Genomic DNA, 17965 nt, shown 5'->3' with positions numbered 1-17965 from the left:
GTAAAACAATTCTTGGAACTGAAGAGTGAGAAAAGGGGGTGTCAGTAGATCTGAAGAAAGGAAGCAAAGTCAGCATTTGTGTTTGTTTGGAGTTGTCTTTTCTTTCTGTCTCACTGAAGAGGATCACTGCACAGAAATGTAATTGACCCTGATGTGGAGCATCTCCACATGGTAGAGAAAGTCTGGTGCTCACTTCATGTCTGGGAGATCTGTAGCACAACTGGTGACAAGGTAGCAAGAATTACTGCTCTTCCTACTGCACTCTTCTTGGAGCTCTACCCAGGTCCTCTGCTTCCAGCTTGGAGGATGTAAGGGAAGAGGAAAAGAAGGGAAAGCATTATGTAAGTTGAGGAAACTTCCTTACTATCTAGCAATGTCTGAAATTTTTAAACGGTGGGGTAATAGGAAGAGTTTTCTTGAGACTGGACATTATGAAACTAGAATTGAACACAGAGGTTCAGCTCAACCATCTGGCTTCTCTGAAAAAAAAAAAAAAAAAAAAGAGGAGATTCCTCTCTCTGTAAGTGCCTGGAAGCTGGGGGCTTTCTATAGGAGAAGGATGGGTAGGTTTAGAAAGTTTATTTTTTTCCTTAGGGTCTGCTGTCAGACATCATAAGCAGATGTTGCACATAACCCTAAGGAAAATGGCTGTCAAGAATGCATTGGCACTAATGCTGTTAGGTGAGGACTGGAGCGCTGGTAGAGACCAGGAGCACTGGACCAGAGCTATTTCTGTGGGAGAGAACCTCCTGTTCTTGTTCCAAGAGCTGACTTCTGTGTCATTGTAACTATGGCATTGCCGTCAGCTTCCTTAACTTAAAATCATGAGGGTTTGGTCAGGAATTTTGAGTCTTTACGTATTTGTATTTCCTGTGTTGAAAAGTTAAGTGCTGCTGTTAATGAGGAGGATAGATTTCGGGCGGCATTTAACAACAAGTATTTGTTTTGGGTGCTGACTGGGGACTGCAATCCCCCAATCTGGGGAGCGAAGTTCCCTTGTGTTTTGTGGATTTACATCTGCCCTTCACAACACTTCCATCTGCAGGAGAGAACAGCCATTGCTTTCCTTGGATGATTTGAGCAACTGAGACAAGAGTAAACTAAGCTTGCTCAGCGCTGCAAAGCAAATGAGGGAATAGAAAGGCCTTGAAGTGTAAACCAGAGCTCTTCTGCAGCTGGACTATCTTCCCTGCTGTCAATCTCCTAACTGTTCCATTCCTGCGGATAATTCAGTAGTGCATGACAGTGGTCACCAGCCATTACTCAGTCCTTGAAATGACCTGTGCTTGATGGGGGTTCTGTGCCTGCAGAGAATTCAGCTGAACTGTATTTAGTGAAGAACTTGAAAAAATTAGTCTGTAAATTACCCCTGAGAAAAAGTACAGTTGGGTATTTCTCTCTTGTGGATTAGAATGCACAGCTTTCCTTACTGGAGGAGGGGGAAGGAAATGGTTTGAGCTGTGGCATGGAAAAGTTGTGTAAGGAGAGGTTTAGGGTTTGTGTTTTGTGGTGTTTCCATTGCCTGCTCCGTTGTGTATGTACAGAGCACCGTGTCCTTGGGGACAAGATGCCCATACTGCTATCACCTTCTGCAGCAGAAGGCTGAACAGACAGCTGTGGGTGGGGGAGCCTCTGATGGGTGTAATCATTGAAGTGAACCTGTTATCTCTTTGGTGCAGTCAGATTTATATGTGGCATTTCTTCTAAAATACCTTCATACCTAGTTTCTAAAAGCCTTTTATGTGTAATATTCCCTTTAAGTTTCTCAAAAAAAAGAGAAATGTGTGATAAGGCAGGATTGGAAAAGGACACAAATATTTGATTTGATTACTATTTTTGGGATTAAAAATTGTCATAACTAGTGATATCTTTAATACCTTGTATATCTGTAGTCTCTAACATTTTACACAAATTAATGCAGTTCCACATTACAAACTTTTACAATGCTTTGGTTAGGTGGAGTTCCTGCAGTCATGCACAGGAACTAGATATCTTTGTAGACTCTCCTCTCAGAGGAAAAGAAGTCCCAAGGAGCATCCCACTGAATCCTGAGTCCTGCAGGCAAGCCGAGATCCCCGCTTAGCTCTGCTGGAGCAGTGTGCTCCACCAGCTGTCACATTCTGCTCTTTAAACCAGTGCTTCATCCAACTTCAGTGCAGTGGCTGGACCAGGAAAAGTGCTGATAGAAATCTGCTGTGGTCCAACAAGTACTTAATGGTTAAATGCTCCATGGCCTAAGAAGGCTGGGTTCATACTGGCTCAGATTTTTAATGTGGGGTTAGTCTGTAGAGAAACCTATAGCTGAGTGTTTCTGGCAGACAGCCTAAGGGGTGGGAAAGAAAGACTTTTGTAAATTCACTGCTGTACAAATGTATGCTTAATGTATGCATACAACCTAGTATTTATTAAACAAGTAGGTTTTCCTAGCAGGACAGAGGAGCAGATGTTCTGCATATGGCTGGGTGCTGCTTCCCAGCAGAGCCTGACCACTGTCCTCTCCTGCCAGGTGCCACCAGCCCCAGAATGTGGAGCAGCAATGTCCTGCTGCCTCCTGCAGCCTCCCTGACCCCTGCCTTGGCTTTGGGGTGAAACTGGAATTGTTGCTTTGATTATTACTGTTAGTCTTCCAACGCAGGATTTCTGATAAAACTAACATCAGTACTTAATATGTAGGAATCTTTTTTTGGATGATGAACAAAAACTTTTCTATTAGCAAGATTGTTTAGCAGGAAGTGCTTATCAAAAAAAAAAAACCAACAAAGCTATCCTGGATAAAATTTATATTCCATATGGCAGAGGTTAAGTGAAATGGCAAAGAAAGCATTATATATCTCATCTTTATTAAGTTAAAAAAATGTAGGAATCACACTGACTTCAAATTCAGCATCATAAATCTGGTAGTTAAGAAATCAAGTAACTTTAAAAAATGGACCTAAATAATGTGACAGTGTGTGTTGAGAGAAGAATAAGAGAAAGAGTTAAAAGGAAAAACTACTTGAAATGACATCAAGGCTCTTTAATTGTGCTATTAGTAGAAATGAAGAGTAAATATGTATTCATGTCAAGGAAGATTTAAAAAAATACCAATAATATGACAAAGATGGTATGTGCAAACAAAAAATTACAGCAGTCTTTTAGAAATAAGAAGGTGGGCTTTTTGTCAAAAATTGGGTGTCATAGCCAATAGAATAAGAATGGAAAAGACCATAAGTCCTGGTAAATATTTTGTCTTTTTGGCTTTATCGCAAAAGTCATAAAAAATGGACTGGGGAGGATGTCACATTAAAATCCTTTCAGATCATTAGAAACAGAAACCAGAGAAAGATTTTGTTACTGTTTGAATTGTAAGAGAAGTAGGAAAAGATGATAAGACTAAGAAATATTATTATGTGAGTTTGTACTAGATGTTTCTAGAGAAGAGCAGAAATCTAAAGAGCTGTTCCAAAGTGAACTGCTACAAGATTGAATTTTAAAACAAATTATTTTAAAAAGCTTGTAAATAATGAGCACCCATCAGTGTTCATGGAGAATACTAGAGCAAATGGGAAAGGAAATGCTAAAATAGACAATGTGGAATGTAATTTATTAGCTGAATTAGTACTAGAGGAATAAGAAGCAAATTACAACAAGTGGATTCATATGTATCAAGGGAGACATACTGATTTTGGGGGTTTTTTGGGGTAAAGATGATGCTCTTCATAAAGGCAGCATTCTTTGGCTTTATGAGCCAACCTGAACTGAAGGTGCATCCAATTGATAGGGGATGTTTTGACACAGGTGTGTTAATTCAGACAAGGAGTGCACTTCTGAAGCCAATCTCCAGATTATCCCCACTTACCCTGCTGTAGTTCACATGGCAGACAGATCTTGCATTATACAAAATGAGCATCCTTAGAATAAAATTAACCAGATGTGCTCCAGGAGTGCACTGCTAATCAGTTAATGAAACTGAACTGCTGGTGTCCATTTATTTGTGTGCATGGCAGATCCTTGGCACTGCACATTTTGCTCTACAGATTCATTGCTGGCAGCCCACTGCACTGCTTGCCTATGTGTGTATCACTGCAGCAGCCTTGGATTTCCAGACACCTTTTGTCAGGGCTATAGCCAAAGGCTCGTGACAGCTAAGGCAGCTACAGCTCTTTTGTGGGCTAACAGCTGATTAAACAATGGGAAGTGAAGGCTGGAAGCAAGGTATGGAAAAGGGGAACTAGGGTTTCAGTGCATTGGGGCTCCTCAGTGTGAAGAAAAAGGATTGAGAAGTAATGTGAGAGGTCTGCCAGTTATGACCACCACAGAGGTGGTTACAAAGTGGCAGATAATACCCATTTTTCCACAGGAAAACTGTTATGCACTGTTTATTAAAACAATGCAAACAAAAAGCCACAACCAATACCTCAAAAAACCCCAATAAAACTGGCAGTAAATTTAAATAAAAAATAAGTATGTTTTCACACACTGCAAAATAAATTGTGGGAGTTAGTGTGGATTTCATTTTCTTGAATGTATAAATGGGTTCAAAAAGCAAAGAGAAAAGTTTATGGAAGGACAAGCTCTTGAGAAATGAATCTCTTCATACTATGAAGCTCTGTAAATCTTCCTTCAGGATGTCCACAGACTATGGAATGGCGAAATTCCTCATGGAGACCTCGCTTGACATTGTCTCTGTTCTGACTCTTTTCCTGTGATCTGTGAATTTCCACTTTACCTTTATTCTGACTCAGCTTGAGCACTAAATAAAAATGCCACTTTTATTTCCTCTCAAGGTCTGGCGTATAATTAAGTAAATAAGAAAAAATTAATACTCCACGAGATCAAATTTCTTCAGCTTGTTCTTGAAGATACAAATACATCTGCTCTGCATCCCCTTGGGGCACCCATATTATCCATACTTCTTTTTATGTAGCAGTCTTGGGTCAAGCTCTCTAGAAAGATCTGAGGATGAAATTGGCACATGTACCTTATTCTCTAATAATATTGCATTATCGTGCAATACCAAAGGGAACTTGCTTTAATTCTGGAGATGCTGCTAGTGCTGTGAAGGCTTGCATGGGGCCTCTCAGCCTTGTGCACCACCTGTGACCTCACTTGCTGAGTCCTGCTGTAGTTCCCAGCTTTGGGAAGTGGCTTGCACATACTGTTTCTGTGTCAGCCTTAGGAACAGTGTTGATGTGGGTATTTGAGACAAAGATCAGTGGCAGCAGGAAGGTGGCAGGGAGTGGGTAGAGGGGTGCTGTGCCAAGGACTACAACAAGCGAGAGCACCCAAAGGGCATTTGGTAGTTTCTGACTCTAAGAAGCACCAGGGAAGTTACAGATGTGGTTACAGATGTTGTAGCTGGCTGAAGTACAGCAAGGGAACTTCTTTCAAGTGGTGACATTGGAGAAAATGTGCACAGCTTCTTAGAGAGCTGAAATTGTAAGACCAGGTGGATGAGTGTCCTAGTAAGCAGAGACTGCCTGGGAATCTATGAAGAGCTCCTCAAGAGAAATGGTGCTCTTCTAATAGGTTTCAAAGGTGCTTTGAACTTTGCAACCCAGAACTCATGCAGGCTCTTGGAAGAATCATGTAGCAAAGTCGGAATCTGTACCACTGACTTGTTTAATCACATCTCTCTTGCCTTCTCACTTGTTATTTTTCACTCTTTCTGTAACCATTCATCTTTATTCCCCTCCATCCTTTATTTTTGAGCAGACAGGGAATTCCACTATAATGGGAGCTGTTGGAACTTTTAATACATGAGTGTGAAGATGGTTGCAGTGCTATTAAGCCTCACATAACAAGTTTTTTGGGTTTCAGAAGTTGTTTTTAGTAGAGGAGCAAACCTGTAGGAGTAGCAGTGGGGTTGGGGAGTTCCGAGCCCTTCTTGAAGTGTCAAAGGACATGTGTGGTTTTGTCACTGAGTCATGTTGACCACAGGGGTGGAGGACAGTGGAAGGACTCTTTATCTGCTTCATTGCCAAGGGCTTGAACCTTGGTGCTTTTGCCAAGTAAAATCACTAAATTTGGAAAAGGTCTCCAAGATTGTTGAAGGCTTGACAACAGCTTGTCAACTTGACCACAGCACTAAGTGCCATGTCCAGCCATTTCTTGAATATTTCCAGGGGTAGTAACTCCACCACTTCCCTGGGCAGCCCATTCCAATGCTTAACAACCCATTCAGTGAAGGAATTATTTCTAACGTCCAACCTGAAGATCCCCAGTGCAGCTTGAGGGTTTTCCTCTTGTTCTGTTGTTGGTTTTCTGGGAAAAGAGACCAATGCTCACCTGGCTACACCCTCCCTTCAGGGAGTTGTAGAGACTCCCTTTCTCCAGGCTATAGAACTCCAGTTCTTTCAGCTGCTCTTCACAAGGTTTGTGCTCCAGATCCTTTACCAGCTTCATTGCCCTCCTCTGGACACGCTCCAGCCCCTCAATGTCCTTGAAGTGAGAGGCCCAGAACCAGGCACAGCACTCCATGTGTGGTCTCACCAGTGGTGAGTACAGGGGACAATCATTGCCATGATGCTGCTGGCCACACTATTCCTGAGAGAAACAGACCAGGATGCCATTGGCTTTCTTGGCCACCTGGGCACAGATGGGTCATGTTTGGCCAATGTTGTCCAGCATCTCCCGGTCTTTTTCTCCTGGACCACTTTCCAGCCACTCTTTCCCATGCCTGTAGCACTGCCTGGGGTTGTCATGACCCAAGGGCAGAACTTAGAACTTGGCCTTGTTGAATGTCATACCACTGGCCTCAGCACATTGATCCCTCTCCTTCCTACTCTCCAGAAGATAAACACTCCTACCTGTCACCCATGAACTGACTGAGGGTGCACTTGATCCCCTCATCCAAATTATCAATAAAGATATTTAACAGGACTGGCCTCAGCATTGAGCCCAGAGTAACTGGGTCTCCTCACTGACCTCCAAGTAGATGAACTCCATTTACCACCACTCTCTGGGCCCAGCCGTCCAGCCAGTTTTTAACTCAGTGAAGAGTGCACTTGTCCAAGCCATAGGCTCACAGTTCCTCCAGGAGAATTCTGTTGGAGGCCATATCAAAGGCTTAAGTCCACGTGGGCTATATCCAGAGAATTTCCCTCTTCCAGCACTTGGGCCATATGGTCATAAAAGGAGATCAGGTTGTTCAAGCAGGACCTGCCTTTCCTAAACCCCTTCTGGCTGTGCCTGATCCCCTGGTTGTCTTGTACTTGCTATGCTTTTTCACTCAGGTTTATCTGTCCCATATCCTTCAAACCCTTCTTGTAGAAGAGCATCATATTTGCTGATATCCAGCCATCTGGGACCTCCCTCGTTACCCAGGACTGAGGATGAATGCTGGAGAGTGGCTGGGTAAGTCCTTCCACCAGCCAGTATCCTTGGGTGAATCCTCTCCAGCCCTGTAGACTTGTGTCTGTGTGGCTCAGCTGATCATTATCTACTTCCTCCTGGACTGCAGGTTTTTTCTCTGCTCTCTGTGTCTGTCTACCAGCTCAGGGATCTGATTGCTCTGAGGATAACTTGTCTCTCTGTTAAAGGCTGAGGCAAAGAGGCATTAAGTACCTCAGGCTTTTCATTATTCTTGGTGACATGTTCCCCCTGCATAAAATAAAGTAGGGATATTTTCCTTGACCCTCCTTTTGTTGTTCATGTTTTTCTAAAAAAAACATGAACGTTTTTATTATCTTTCACAGCAGTGGCCAGACTGAATTCTAGCTGAGCTTCCTTCTTTCTCTGTAGATGACCTTGTATTCTTCCTGAGCTGCCTACCCCCTTCTTCCACAGGTCAAGAACTCTCTTTTTTTTTTTTTTTTTTTTTTTTCTGAGTTCCTCCAATAGCTCCAATAGCTAAGGTGCTTTCAGGAGTGCCTAACACTGATCAGTTCTGGTATAAAAGGAAAATGATTGCTTGTGGTGATGAGTTTGAAAATTAGAGTTGACAATACCATAGATACCATAGATAATATTGTCTTCTTAATCTTGTCGTCTTAATATTGCCTTCTTAATCAAGGATTGCCTTTCTGAGAGCTGGTTAAGCAATCACTCTTACTACAAAGGAGAACCAGTTGGGATATCCTCTGCAGTGCCTGCATGGGAAGCTTCAGCACCTTTTACACAGAATTGCTGCCATTAGCAATGTACAAGTATTGGTAAACATGTCACAAGTTCTCAGGCTTTTATGGTTTTATTTAGTCAGGGTGTAATCTAGTCCTAACATTTTCACATTCTTCATGTATACTGTAGGCTTAACACTGAGCTGTTTTCCTTATGCTATTTGGAGCTTTCCAAGACTGAGATTTTACCAAGGTGAAATTCCCTGTTAAGGAGCATGTGAACTTAGGGAAAAAAAAAAAAAAGGAAAAAAAAAGGCTTGGTAAAAAAGTAACAATGAGTCCCAAATGTATTTCTTTAAGCCTCATGCTTAGGTGTTAACATAAGAGCCTATTCAAAATAGATGATTTCACTAGACCGCAGTGACTCAAACATTTACTAAGATCTATTGCAAAATGCTTTCATTCCATTCTCTTGCCTTATTATTATGACTACTGAGCATGAAAAATGCAAATAACCTGGGGGAGTGGAGTAAGGGCAAAAATAATAGCTGGGCAGAAAGGATGACTGGAGAGCAGCCTTCACTGTCCTCACCTGCGAAGTTTGTTGCTGGGCCTGGGTCGAATGCTGTGGGGGAGGAAGAGAGAGAAAGAGGAAGCAGCAATTTCGAATGCTTTGCAACCTCAGCAGCAAATACTGATAAGAAACTGATGCAGCTGAGGTTGTTGCTCTTCCTGGAGAATGTGTTGGTGTTGCTGTGTGACCTCTTTGTCCCTCAGAGGTGTTGAGCTCAGCAGTCAGCTCAGCCCAGAAGGAATGCCTGTAGGGAAAATGAGGGAGAGAATTCATTTGGGCAAATTCAATTAACCCAAATGAATTCAGATTATGTGCATATACCTAATAGTAGTATAATTTTAAAAGGCACTATTTGATAGATACACAAACAGCAAAAACTCCGAACAACCAAAACATATTATGACAGACTTTTCTCAAAATGTCTCAAAAATTTGCCTTCTGCATGTTATGAATTTTTGAAGACTCTGAATTTCAGATGGATATATCATGGCAGTATTTGAATTTAGGTCTAACTCATGTGACCCTATAGTATCATTAAAGTCAGTGCACTCCCGATGACTTATATATAAAGTAAAAATAGTTTATTGATGAATTACTGTTAGATTGTTGACTTTAATAACATCAGTCAATTGCTGCATTGGCTTTTAATCTATTTATCTTGCAACTGGAATGGGACATCCTTTTTTTGGGTTCTTTACAAGAATGTAGATGGGCTAGCCTTAGAAATCTTGGAGCACAACCCTAGAACTGTTTGAAAAAATATATGTAAGATATGTTAAAATAATATGGGGTGTTTTAGAAGACTTCCAAGCACTTTAACATGTTTTCATTTTCAAGAAATAAAATAATTTTTTTTCCTTTTTAATTTTTGCTTTTGCTAAATGACCTTGCAATTGGAATAGAAACAGGTGAGTGAGAACACCAAAAACGTGCATGTGGTTAATAAATTTTCCTTTAAATTTTTTTTCTTTTCAAGTAAAATGTTACATCCAACAACTGTCCTCTTTTCCTGAGTAAGTTTTTAAATAACAAATATTTTTGGGTGATTTGCTGGTCAGAAGGAGGTTTGGAACTACAAAGAATGACAGGCTCATTGCACCACCCAGGCAGGCGGCCTCAGTCTAACCTCCAGCTCCCAGCAGGCTCAACTAGGAGCTCAAAGGAACTCCCTCAGGGCTTGATCCCATCAGGACTTGAAAACTTCCAAGGACAGAACCTTGACAACTTCTCTGGGTGACCAGTCCCACTGTCTTCATAGGGAAGGAAGATTATTTTAAAATTCTGTCTGTACATCTCTTTCACTTTCTGCTTCTTGTGTCTCAGCCTTTTGCTGTGGACCACCAATAAGAGCTCATCTCCATAGTCCTGCTGATCGCCTCGTAGCTGGTAGAGAGCTGCTGTTAGAGGGTGTGAGAACCCCAGGCTTGGTTCGGGGGTCTCGTGTGGTGGTAAAGTCTCTCCTCCAACCCATGCTTCCAAAGAAAAACTCCGCAGCCTCTTGCTGTTCAGTCTCAAGGCAGTTTATTGCAAGTTATCTAAAAGATTGTCTTCTCTGGCTACTGTGGTTTGGTCAGCAGCTCAGGCAGAGGCACACACACACATACTGGCATCCTCTCTGTCTGCTCTCTTCTTCTTCTCTCCCCCTGCCCAGGGCTGCTGCTATCTTTTATATGATATATTATGTATAATATGTTTACAGTTTTCCCCCAATACCTACTACTAATATTACAAAGTGCTTTTCTACTCTAAACCAATCCATAAATGCCAGCATCATCAAGAACATGGAGGCAAGGAAGAAGAAGGAGGAAGAACAGGATCAGCCCACTTTCCTCCATCTTAGAGTTTCTGATCCCCATGTACAAAGTAAAAACCCCCCTGTACAGGTGCTAAAACCCCCCTGTACAATACTAAAAATTTTTCCCCTCTACTTTGTTACTACTTCTACTATAGTATCTAACCCTTTGTGACTGTTTGTTCCACCTTCAAAATTGGTAACTCATTCCATGGCTCAAACTCAAAATCACAGCTGTTTCCAGCTGCCTGCCAGGGTATAAAATGCTCCTGACCAAGGCCTGGAACCTCTAAAAATGTCTGAGAGACATTTTGAGTTGCAACAAGAAGTCCCTGAAGTTGTCCGTGCTCCAAGCTGCAAGTGTCACAGTCCCTCATCTTCACGCAGAACCCATCACCCAGCTCCAAGCATCTTGGTATCCCCTGCTGAACTTGTTTCATTTTGTCACCATCTCTTCTATGGTGGGGTGTATGCCCCAAACTGGACACAGTGTTTAGATGTGGTTCAAATCAAGCAGAGGGGTGTAATCATGTCCCTCAATCTCCCAGCTGTGCTTCCATCTCTGCAACCTGCTGGCCATCTTGCAAGCCCAGCACATTCCCAGTGCATCTGGAACACCCAGTTTCTGTCACTGAGTTAGTGATAAAAGTGTCCACGTCAACATTTGCAATGGGAAGCTGTTGCAGGCTCTCTGGCAGGCATTTTAAACTTCTACAGCCATAACAAGCAGCAGTAGTGCCAATGTGACTAGAAGTGCAGAGGGCTTTTTATCAAAGATGAAAGGAAAGCAGTGGCATAAGGTTGTGCAAGAAATGACTCTGAAGCAAAGAGTAGGATTTAGGATTCTGTACAGATGCTAAAGTCCTTGTTTAGTATAGTGCTAAAATAAAACCAGTGTCTAATGCTTAACTTTGGCAACTGTTTTCAAGATGTTTAAGGAATTTTCTTGAACTGGAAGGTGTTTCTCTTTTCTGATAATGCTGTCCTTACAAAGGCAGCTCAAATGCTTCCCGCCTGTGAAACAGTTTATCTGGGGAGCTCCAAACACTTTAGGGGAATTAATCACTAAATTTTCATAAAATTCTTCCAATGCGGGTAATTATTGTGTACCTCCTTTAAAAGTGTGAAGGTAAAGCTGTGGAAGAAGTGGGTTCAAAGTCAAGTAGTAAGTCAGTGCCAGAATCAGGCCTGGAGCCTCTGAATACTAATTCCCTGCTCAAAGGCTTTCAGATTCATGTTGTCCTTCAGCACTTTATTTTCAAAATCTCACACTGGGATTTAGCCAAGTGGTAAAGGCATATATACAATTGATTTCCTCCTCTTTGATTTTGCCAAAAATGCTCCCACAAGGGTGACTTGATCTGGAGTAGAGAAAAACACAAAACAGAGGTGATATATATAAACCCCTACCATTCTCTCAACACTGGAGTATTCAAGGACTGGTTAATGCTCTCTGTTTCAAAGTCATTTCATTAACTGAAAAAAGTTAATATAGAAAAGAAAGCTCACAGAAGAAACTGGAACATCTTTACTGCTTGGAAGGAAAACTTTATGGTTGTACAAGCCAGTAGCTTGCAATCATAAGTGTTAAGTGCTGGTAACACCTGGTTTGCCTGTAACAGGTGTGTTTGGCAAATATGAATCATGTTGGTTGACCGAGTCTCATCTCATCCCACTTGTGGTCTCTACAGCCTGTGACAGGAGTCATGCAACCAATAGCTTTGCTAGTAAGTGATAAGTTTCAGCAGATTTCCCATACCTTCTGGTACATTCATTGGTTACTTGGTCATCTGAGTAGGCAAAGGAAAGTTCAGATAATACCTTGTTTTCCTGGCTGGTAAGAAACAAACACTCACAGACCATTTTGAATAAAATAACACAGTGTCTAATGGGATTTTATTGGAAATAAACTGCAAATATGGGGACTTTCCCCCCCACCTTTTTTTTGTGATAACTGCTGTTCAGTTCAAGGAAAAGATACAGATGCTATATCTTGAATTTTTAACCACACAGATATGTTTTCTACCATGAAATTCCCAACACCAGTGAGATCTGCTGTAGGAGCACAATGGAAAAGTAGTTTAACCTGCCTGCTTTCATCAAGTGTCACTCATCTCTGTGAGGTGCCTACACGTTCATATGTGCCCTGGTACATGTGATTCTGATTTTTCTGCTTACAGCAATCCTTTATTTCCTCACAGACATCTTGCCAGAGAAACAGGAATTAGAAATTCCTAAATCTTTTTTGTTCCCCTCTGCAAGTTTTCCTGTGTCCTTGTAGTCATGTTGGCAGGAAGTCCCTTCAGAAATCCTTTTTCTGCTCCAGCCTTCCATAACTACCTGTGTGGAAACCTAGTGATTTCTACAGCCTGTGTTTGTACAACTATATAGATAATTTCTTTTAACTCTGCATCACTTACCCTAATGCATTTTTTATTCCTGTGTTGTGCATCTATCTCAAAAGTTAGTGACAGTCTCTGACTCTTTGCCACTGCTGTGGCCATAAGATGCTAGGAAATCTAAGAGAAAAATGTTTTTATGCTGTGAAACTTGCCATGAATATTTTGACCAAATATTCCTGGAAACTACTTAGTTTACTGCTCTCTACACATATTTAAACACTATTTACCCTGTTTCAATTTTCAATTCTGTACCAAAGGTCCAAATACTGTGCTCAAATCCTCTTCCTTCTCTTCATTTTATCACCTTTCATTGTTTGTTACTTCCCTTTTTGTTTTACATGACTGAGAAAGAGCTGTGTTTTCCCTATATAAATCATAATCTAAACTATTTATGTTGAATCCCTTATCAGTCAAGCCACACTACAAAGCCTTGTTTGTATTAAAATACATGTTTGTATTAAAATTCATCTTCCTACAAGAGCTCTTTGTTCCCTGGCAATTCTTGACCATTATTTTCATTCTTTTCTCTTTGTCTTACAGATTCTTTCTATTGTGTGTTGGTGATGGCTATGTTACATAATATTCCACACAAAACTGCCATCGATCCAAACAAAAGCATTCCTAAATCCATTCTATTATTCACTGTTCTCTTCCTCATCTGTCAATCTGTTTTGTTCTGTTTCTGATCACAGCTGAACATTAAGCATAAACTGCCCTTGAACATGTTGTATGCCTCCTCTTTTTAAGTTCATTTGCAGCAACAGAGCTATTAAGTAAATCAGTTGAGTACTTTCCACTTCAAATGTTATTAATGGAACTTTAGCTACAAAGATGCATCTACTTACCTTATGTCTTGGATTGATAAATTAGAGAGACTTCACAGACTTAGCTATGGTTTAGAAAAGTGGAAATGTACTCTCTTGGTAAAGAGGGAAAAAAGAAAAGGGAAAGCAGCATAAATAAAATTTATCAGTATATTTTGAAGGATATATGAGTGCTTTTCAATGCTGGTGCAAAGTAACATATGAATGCAATGCAAATACTGGTCATGAAATGTCATGCACCAGGTTAACACGGTCCACAGTTGAAAACTAAATTAAGAGTGGAAAAGTAAGAAACAAACAAACAAACCAAACAAAAAAAAAAAGCAGCCACAATGGAAACTTTCCTTAGATTCAAGGGTGATGTGTCTCTCAGCTAGAAGTGGTTGAGGATGTGGCAGATCTCTCCTGCCTACACTGGCACAAGCTCTGAAATGGATCGACTGTGAATGCATTGTGCTGGCACCTCCTCCTTCCACAAAAGATTCATCTTTGTAGCAAAATATCCTCTTCTGGATGTGCTGATGCATGTTGCTCTATGTGAACAAAGCTTTCAAGTAACTCCCTGTAGACTGACATGAGTCATCTGTTTTTTATGTTCCTACACTTCTGTCAAGACTACTAGAAAGCCCTATAATTATAACTGGCATTCGTGGCACCAGCAAGACCCAAATTATTTTTTTATGGATGTCCTACAGGTGGCACTGTAATTTCAGTGTCATGAATAGTAAAGCATGGAGATCTCTGTGTATCTCCTTTACCTGACTCTGGATCCTGAAATTTTGCTGTGACAGGGAAAGAGATCTGAGAAAATGCAGGAGAATCCCTAAGCAGCACTATCCCTTGTTGTAGTTTGACACGGAAAGAGAATTTTTTTTGAAAGGAAGAAGTTAATTTAGATATTGACTAATTGAAAGTAGACACGCTTTTGAGAACACAGAGGGGTTGAAAGTAGAATTCTCAGGGGAATTCGCTTTTTTTAGTTCTGGTCAGCGTGCAGTGCAAACTTTCCCTGCCCAGCCACGAGCTGGGTGGGGGAGGGGAAGCCCTATGGCCTGATAGAGGTAACTCTGACGGGTAGAAGGACTAGAACCAGGTTGGCCTTTGCAGATGGAAGGGTAGAAGAAATCTGGGATGTCTCTATTTTCCTCCTTAGAGTTTCTCTCCCGAGAGGGAGAAAGAAAAGAGACAGCGGCAGTCAGCGGCGGGGGGGACGCTGTAAGGTGCCCAGTTGCGTGGGAATTGCTGGATGTCTGGGCATTAAGCTATCTTTGGGATTTCAGACTTTTAACCCTTCTTTGAAAAATAAAAGCTTGTGAATTTTTCCTTCCCCTCCTCAGTTTAAAAGAGAGGAAGAGAGACACCTTAGACCCTGGGATGTTAGAAGGAGGAATTCTAGATGGGAGAAGGACAAGGAGTGGTTTTTGGCTGGACTTTTCCGTGTTAACCACAACCTGAACCAATCTTCTCCTTCAAGAGAGACTGTGTTTTAGGAGGATGCCAGTGAGTCAAGAGACCTGCTTCAGCTGGGAAAAAGACAAAATTGGAGTGAACAAAAAAATGGTTAGGGGATTTGTAGTGGCGCCCCCTTGTCCTGGAAAGAAAAGACAAGAGAAAAAGATCTCTATTCTTGAGCCCTCAGCCCCAGGGGAAAATGCGGGGGGACTGTGGTCCCAAACAATGAAAACTAAACTGTTATTTTTCTCCCCTCTTAGCAGGGCATCCTTAAAAAAAAAAAAAATCCTAAAAGCAGTCTGTCCATCCATGCATTAGTAGTAAAAGCACTGTGCATAGAAAAGAAAAAAGTCACCATAGCAAACTTTTTCTCCAGACAGTACCATGTATAACATAAAAACACAAAATATAAAACTATATTTCTTAGGGGGTCTGTGGCACAAGAGAGATTCTATTCCCTCAATAGACTAAATATCAATTGTTTAGAGAGTAGAAACCTGATTAAGATCCAAATTGTGTCTCACTGTAGTTTATTAGAGTTGGGTAGTGGGGGGAGGAATGTTTTGCAAGGTTTTCATTTGATCTTTGTATAGTTTTTTTTCCCCTTCTTTAGTTTTCACTTTTCTTTAATAGTAGTAGTTTAATAAAGTTTTTTTCCTGTTATTAAACTTAGGCCTACTTTGCTCTGTTCTAGATTCCACTTCACAGCATTCAAGAGAGAGATCACATTTTCATAGGGGCACTGGCATTGTGCCAGTGTCAAACCATGACACCCTCCATCCTGCTTTGAGGAAATTGGTCTGTAATATTCCAGTGAGTTAAAAACAAAAATATAATTTCAAAGTGTGTGATGGCCTGCCTTATTTTTAGCAATGCCTGTCTCTTTGAAGAAGGACGAAATTTAACAGAGTGCATGCTCTGTCTTTATAGACTAACGTGAAATGTGAAATGTGAAATGTGAAATAAGAGCTGTGTAGATAGAGCAATGAAAAGTTACTTGGATATTTATGCTAGATGTTTATTCATTCGTGAAGTCCACATACCTTTGGCTAAAACTGTTGAATACATAAGACAGAAAAGTACCCAAAAATACAAGGTCCTGAATTTTCATTTCCTTTTTTCCACAGTCCTAGTGAATATGTAACTTACAGAGGCATCTGTCTCATGTTTTTAACAAGGTTGTTAATGTTGGCTTACCACTTGGTTAGTTGAAAATGAAATGTAGTAACTAAAGATCGTTGATTTGAAACTATTAGATCCATGTGCTTGTCTGCAGATCTTGCTGTCATCCCTGCTTGGATGGGGTTTCCTGGGACACACCTTGCAGATGACCCAGATAAACCAAACCGACAGCACTTCATGTCCCGTCTTTCCTTTTGTCCCAAGGGCTTCCTGGCCTTGGTGTGGCTGGGTTCAGGCTCTACCACACCTTGGGGTTCAGGAGTGAACGCTGGGGCCCCCAGGAGACTGGGACTGGAGAGGTGCTCTGAGAAATGTGTTAGTGAGAGGCTGAGGCTTCGAGATTGCCATTTGTCATGGGAACTGTTGCATAATTTCCTCTGTCTGCCAAAAGACTCTGCTCAGGAATGTATGAGAGTACATTTTTTAAACCAATTTTCATTTGGGAAACAAACAAAAATATTAAAAATTAGCTATTGGGGAATATTTCTAATATTTTATTTGCATCTCCTATCCCATTTCCACGTCTGAGTACTAGCATTAACACTTCTGGCAGGCAAGGCTTTTAGCACTTGCTTTGATGTCTGAGTTGTGGTTTGTGTAGTCATGGCTTGTAAAAGAGACATGAGCTTCCTCTTGGGCAATTTCAGCATTGCAACTGATTTCTGTAAGAGTTTCCTCTCTGCTTTGCAAGGTGTATGGAGCTGAGGACAAGCGTGGCTATTCGTCAGAATTCCTTGCTGGTAAGGTTGTGGCTAATTTTTTTTGCTTAAGTGACAAATGTTAGTTATTTCTGTCTAGTCACATCTATTTTTCTTTTTTAAAGACAGTATAGTTTTAGCTGACAAGAAACAATGTTCACTTGGTACAATAAAGAAGTCCACAGGAGCAAGCAGCTGCCTGTTTTTAAAGGCCTGTGTAAAAGATATAATATTTTCCCATCCTTCTCTCTACTTTGGTTAAAAATGCAACTAGATCACTAAAAATAATGAAATAATTAGAAAAATATTTGTTGAGTGAGGACAAGGAGCAACATATACATGAATTATTCTCTTCTAAACAAGTTTAATTCAGTTAAGTTTTAAGATCCATCAAGGGACACGGTGACAATCTATTCATGGCTGTTCATGTAAATCTGATATTTGTGAAGAAAAATGTGTAATATGGAAATAGAAGCAATTCCCTTATGATTTTGGGTTGCTAGAGAAAAACATGCAAATATAGTGTTGCGTGAAGAGAATTTAGGGTGCGATATAGAAGTAGATTTTATTGTGCTGTGGTGATAACACTGAGCAGAATTATTTCTGTTTTCAATGTGAAAAGAATTTTAGAGTCCATTATTTTTACTGTTTCTCTCATACACATTAAATTGAATGAGTAAAGACATGGCTAAAGTACTGTGTGAATGGGCTTACCCATACAAAAGGACAGGTGGAATTAGAATCTCCTGTACTTTGTGCTGAAACAGAAACCCCAAACCCCTGTCTTTATCTCTGGATTCGAGTTTTTCTCAACAAAATGTGTCTCTGGAGAAAGTGGAGATTAGCATCCAGTTTAATTATTCACTTACTTTCTTTAACAAGTTCTTATGAAGTGTAGGGCTCAGTAGTATTAATTGGGTTTCTTGGTTGGTTTATTATCCCCGTGCAGGAACTGTAGTTCAGTTTGGTAGGATTTTCCCATATTCCAGTTATACCAATATTCAG

The 17965-nt window shown here is 40.8% G+C and overlaps 1 protein-coding gene across 6 annotated transcripts in view; it reads left to right on the top strand.

Moving 5' to 3' along the window:
• The window catches only part of IPCEF1 (interaction protein for cytohesin exchange factors 1), an 84470-nt gene that overhangs the window by 9546 nt on the left and 56959 nt on the right, over positions 1 to 17965 (top strand). Inside the window, exon 1 of one of the 6 annotated variants that reach the window (XM_085576615.1) lies at positions 7 to 341. The exons of 4 other annotated variants lie outside the window; for them this stretch is intronic. The gene's annotated coding sequence lies outside the window, so the exon portion shown is untranslated. Of the gene's footprint in view, positions 1 to 6; positions 17003 to 17965 lie in introns of those variants that run through there. One more of the 6 variants, XM_085576614.1, reaches the window with a different exon arrangement.

The sequence above is a fragment of the Lonchura striata genome, chromosome 3 (assembly GCF_050655825.1).
Source record: "Lonchura striata isolate lonStrDom1 chromosome 3, ASM5065582v1, whole genome shotgun sequence".
NCBI lineage: Eukaryota > Metazoa > Chordata > Aves > Passeriformes > Estrildidae > Lonchura > Lonchura striata.
Note: the sequence above shows the minus strand (reverse complement) of the source record. Positions and strands in the feature narration are given on the sequence as shown.